The sequence below is a fragment of the Engystomops pustulosus genome, chromosome 11 (assembly GCF_040894005.1).
Source record: "Engystomops pustulosus chromosome 11, aEngPut4.maternal, whole genome shotgun sequence".
NCBI classification, from domain to species: domain Eukaryota; kingdom Metazoa; phylum Chordata; class Amphibia; order Anura; family Leptodactylidae; genus Engystomops; species Engystomops pustulosus.
This window is the reverse complement of record NC_092421.1, coordinates 14,198,162-14,204,236: the sequence shown is the minus strand read 5'-3', so window position 1 is coordinate 14,204,236 and position 6,075 is coordinate 14,198,162.

The window sequence follows — 6,075 nt, the reverse complement described above, 5'->3', positions numbered from 1 at the left end:
TATAAGTTAGCAAACAGATTTTGCAACATTGCAGCCATGGAAAGGAACCATTTAGGAATAAGGGCATTGCTTTTTAATCATATTTTTTATGAAGCCTTTCTTTTGGATGGGTTAAAATGAATGACAGGTTCTCTTTAACATTTCATTTATTATTGCCATACACCAAAAACATAAACATTTTTTGGCGCACATATAGTATTGCTGTGTGCCAAATAAATTATGTCTGCACACCAATTTAATCTACTACAGTGTAGAACCTGAGAGCTAGTCGTACACACCACAGTTGTATCCTACAGCATAGGTAATACATTCTTCTCATTAGGGGAAATGTACCATCCTGTCTATGCCAGAATACTGGAGATTTGCACTGGAAATGCTGTGTGCCACATTTATTCATGGTTTTAGACCATTTTTAGGGTGCAGCCACATGTTCAGTTTTTCAGATGCAGTTTTTGAAGCCAAAAGCAGGTGTGGATGATAATGGGTGAGAACTTATAATTGGGTGATACTGATCCTCCTCTATTTTCACTCCACTCCTGGTTTGGAAAACTGAAAAATGTGTGGACACACCCTTAGGCCGGCGGCACACGTGGCGTTTTTAGGTCGTTTTTGGGCCGTTTTTAGGTGTACACTTTCATATAGGAAAAAAACGCATGTCCACCATACCGTACCCGTAGCACATCAGCCCCCAGGAGAGGCGGAGGGGGTGAGCGCTTCTCATTCCAGCCCCTCTCCATAGTGATGTATCGTGCACAGCGCCGTATTACATGTCCTAGCTTTCTCCTGGGTATGGAACGGTACGGCGCCGCAGGTGAGCTGCACCGTACTGCTCCTGTACGGTGCCGTGCACCCATTGCCATTTGTGGGGGACCTATATATGCAGCATACGGCTGTGTGAATGTAGCCTTAGCTAGTTTTCCAACTTGTCCAAAAAAGGGGTAAAAGGGGCATGGCCTCGCAGGAAATCGCATGTGTGCCTGAAAATTTGATATTGTGGTGCAGCAACTAATAGGAGGTGCAAAGTGAAAACCAACTGCACCAGATTAATCATTCAGCATCAGACACAGGGATTAGGGTGATGTCACACATGGCGTTTTTAGGCCGTTTTTAGTTTCGCGTTTTCAGATGTTGTTCCGGTTCCCTTTAATACATCTCCCCCATTGTGTTTAGTTTAGTTAGTTGTTATTTTAGCAGCAAGTCATATGACTTAATACCCCTGAATATAGTCAGAGGTCAGAATAGAATGTATTCTCTAAATATGGATAGTACGCAATCAGTCTACCAGTTGTCTCCACTAAAACAGCTTGTCACTGTTTTAGAATATTCCTGCTGCTATATCACAGGATCTAAAACATTGAATGGAAATAGTTTCATTATTTTCATGTAACCATACACATTGGAGCACATTTACTAAGAACAGTGCTCCCTGCATGCCCCGACAGAGAGCACCATTTTTTTTTTGGTGCACCTTTAACATGGGGCATGTGACACATTTCTGTCGGAAAACCCGACAGATACGGAAAAACTGCGGAATTTTAAAAAGAATTTGTGTCGCAAGAATAGCACTCACATACACAGAGACTGAGGAGGTGAACTCCGGCGGACTTCAGTGCAGCAGCGACACCTAGTGGACATTGGGCGCACGACCTTAGTGAATCCCGGCAGAACCCGAATCAGCGTTGGAGAACGCGCCACTGGATCGCGACAAGCAAGCTATGTCCTAGGTCTAGCAAGATCTTGCTACGCTATCCTGTTTCTGGGTGTCGTAGAGGTTATTACTGCTCCTTGTACAGGTGCTGGATGTGTAGCCTTCTAACATAAGCAAGGTCTTGCTGGACCCACTTATGACATAGCTGGGTCGTAAGTGAAATTTTAACATGGAAGTTCCCCATCTCTTTTTGTAGAATCTTGAAGGCATCATTCACGTTCAGCAAATAATCAATATTGTTTGTCTAATGAAAAGTTATACAAATTTCCAATCATTTCCTCGTGGTTTTCTAGGTCTCTGTTTGCTGTCCTCCAACGGGAAGCTTGATTGTTTACTTCCTGTGGATAAAAACCAATCCATGGTCATGTGATGTCACACAGGTGCACGGCTCGATATATCACACATCTATGATTACTCTGTGATATAACGAGCCGTGAACCTGTGTGACATCATGTGACCAGGAGCAGGTTCTTATCCACAGGAAGTAAACAATCAGAGATCTAGAAAACCAAAAGTAATTTATACAGAAAGTATATTGGAAAGTTGTTTCACTTTTCATTACAGAAACAATGGGGCACTTTTACTTACCTTGTCCTGTCGCAATCCGTGATCCGGACAGTTCGACGAAGATGAAGTCCGGTGGGATTCACCAAGATCGTGTGCCCGATATCCTGCATCTGTTGTTTCCCCGCTGAGGTCCGCCGGAGTTCACCTTCTTCTTCCCGATGCTTGTCAGTGCGCATCTTGCGACACAATTTACTATGTTAAATCCTGCGCTTTAAATCATTTGACGATCCGCCCCCAAGTGTGTGTCACGTAAAAGCCGGCAAAATCTGATCGTGTGCTCCAAAATGCAGCGCTAATCAGAAATTGTCGGGAAACCCGTGGACCCTTAGTAAATGAGCCCCAATATGAATAATTTTCTGAAAGTGGACAACCCCTGTAATGTATATGTATGCTATATAAGGCCCCTTCTACACTTGCAAGTGTGATGCGAAAACCGGAACTGAACTGACATGCTGAGTTCAGTTCCGGTTTTCAGCGTTTGGGCCGTGCGATCCGAGCAGCACGCGTTGCGAGTGTGATGCTAGTTCATCGCATCACACTCGCGAGTGTAGGAGGGGCCTAACAGTGTTCAAATGCTTTAAAGGGTTAAATCTAAGCATCATATATTTTAATGTTAGGGAATAAGGAAACTGTCAGCGTTCCAACCTTAAAACATTCTCTATTTGTGTACAGTAAATAGTTCTCACAACTCCCCAGTGTTTACTACAATCTTTACTCTCCAGAGCTGGAATATTACTACTGTATCCATCATCTGGGGTGAGCATTGCAATCAGCTCTGATCAATGCTGTATATATCCAAGACTAGAGAGTAGCCTCCCTGAATACATGGTCAGCAGGGACAGCTCTCCGGTTTCTCTCTTATATGTAACCTGTGTTTTGCAGAAGACTACACTGATGCACAATATAGTGTTGGACACAACTTACATACATGGCGTCTGCAGCCATTGACTTTCCGGGCCCCATGAACACGCTGGCATGTGTTTCCACAAAGAGCTCGGGTGTCATTCATGAAGAAAGTTAAAATGGAAAAGAAAACACTTGAGTATTACAGTGGAGCTAAAAATACATTCTGTTAAGTGGTGAATGACAAATTGCTCGGTGAAGGTGATATGTTTATTGGCTTCTGAGAGCTGGAGTAGGGATGTGCAGGACCCTTATAGAGAGAGTCCCCATGCTCCATGGCTGTACCTATAATTACATTTTATTACTGATTTATACATGGTCCATACAGGACACGTCCCTCTGTATCCTAGACAAGTCATTCTAGACCATATACAACGTGCACCTAAGCAGGTATTGATATGCCCGGCCATACACGTTAGTAAGATAAGGCATAACAATCTGATCTGTGGGGTCCCAACTACAATGGAGCAACAGTTTCCCAGGAGTGTTGGACACAGCAGTCGGGTATCTCTAGCACTCCCTGCATGTGCAGGGGGTTACTAGGAAAGGCAGGGCCCTACAGCAAACTTCTGAATGGGGTCCCCTTCCCGATTTTAAATATACATATTATATTCATATATACACACATTTATATACCTATATAAATAAACATACGGTTCTTTACTCATACACACACATGTATACACTCTTGTGCACAGACATAGAGCATATACACATCACATATACACACACATACAGTGCCATATTCGTGCAGTACAAATGTACAGTATATATACACATCACATCATTATATACATATTATGCTGTATAATATGTATATAATGGTGCACGGCCTCCATTCTCTAATGTCAGGTCAGATGACAGGGCCCCCTGACACTGGAGGCCCCATAGCCGCTGCTATGGCTTTTAACCATTGTAGTTACGCCCCTGGGCATGTATCAGAACTCTTTAGACCCCAGAGCAGCATGTGACTAACTTATGATGAGGGCGGTAGCCTCTCTACAGTTGACTAAAGTAACTAAATTAGATTGTAACAAGCTTTCAAATGAGAAAACTCCTCAAAAAGATGTTAAAGTGCTTATCTAGTAAACGGGCTGGGGAGGGCTTACCTCGTCTGTCACTCCCGGGGTCCCATGCCACGGTCTGTCAGAGCCGTGCCCCTGTATATTTACAGAGGCATGGAAGCTTCGCTTGGACATCTTCTGGCCGCAGGCTATGCCCACCAGTCACCATGTCGCAGCGTCTGATACAGTCTTGGTACATGAGACAGATGGGTGTGGCCTGCAGACAGAAGTTTTCTGAGCGGAGCTTCGGCATGGCTCTGATGGACTGCGTCACGGAACTCCAAGAGTGATGGTTGAGGTGAGTACACGTTTATTTTTTCAAAAAGCCCTCCCCAACACAGCTCCTAGATTTGTTGAATAATCAGACAACCCCTTTAATACCTTCCCCCTGAGTGAATTAAATGGAGGTTCCACCTTCTGCTCCATTCATCAGTGAGAACAATGGGGCTCATTTACTAAGGGTCCGAATGCCGCACTTTCGTCAGGTTTCCCGAATATTTCTGTTTTGCGCCGAATTGCCCCGGGAGTTTGGCGCACGCGATCGGATTGTGGCGCATCAGGCTTTCACGCAACAGAATTCAGAGGGCGTGACCGATTTGGAAAAACCCCCGGAATTTAAAAAATAATTTGTCGCAAGATCAGCACTTACATGCACTGGGAAGAAGAAGGTGAACTCCGGCGGACCTCAGCGGGGGAAGCAACACATGCAGGAAATTGGACGCACGATCTTAGTGAATCCCGGCAGACCCGAATCAGCGTTGGGCAACGTAACGCTGGATCGCGGCTGGACCGGGTAAGTAAATGTGCCCCAATTTCTTAGTCCTTGTGATTGGTGGAATTGTGTGAATTGTTATCTCCTGGGGTGGTCTACGGCAGAAACATTTTGACAGGCCTCACAGCCCTTTTCCAGAAAGACCATGACCCCTTTACTAAGGATATACCCTCTATCGCAGCGATGGCAAACCTTTTGGCACAGAGTGCCCAAGCTACAACCAAAACCAAGTTGTATGTCGCAAAGTGCCAACATGACAATGTAAGCAGTAACTTATTGATCCCTTCTGTATCACAGGTTTTAATCGTATTGCTGTCCTGAGTTCACCAAAACAATAGAAATATGGAGAAATGTGGATTGTAGCTTCCCTCCAGGGTCCCCTGAAGAGGAAGAATCAAGGGACCCAGAGTAGGAGCTCAAATGACAATCCATCTCTATCCAGCCCTTCCCGCTCCTCCTGTAGTCCTGGCACCCAAGGATGTCACTTTAAAATAGCGCTGAGCATGGCGCATCTTGGGCTGTATTGGACCACAGGAGGAAGCCTTGAGTATTATGTGGCTAACTCTATGTTTGGGTGAAGGCCTGGGTGCCCACAGAAAGGGCTCTGAGTGCCACCTCTGGCACCCGTGCCATAGGTTTGCCACCACTGCTCTATCGTATTAGTCAGGAAAGTTTGTCATATACAGGCTGATGAATGTGTCCTGATATCTCCAGTTCCCTATGGCTTGATAGTAGAGTAATTGTTATATAAAATATCCAGATAGTCAGTGACAGATATATAAATCCCACAGCAATGAGCTAGTTACATATACATGGCGCTAGGACCATATAGCGCCCAGATTAGAATTGTAACAATATGATATATCTTCCTTTGGTGAGAGCCACCCTTCATAATGTAAATCCTCACATGAGAGGTAAGTAGTGGGAACTTTATTCCCTTGAACTAGCCTTGCCTAGAACTATACAAAAGTATATAAAAAATTAAGCCTCTTACTATTAACGTGCACAATTCTCCTCCCATTAGACTTATATAAAGTATTATTTTTACCGCACAGCGGCAG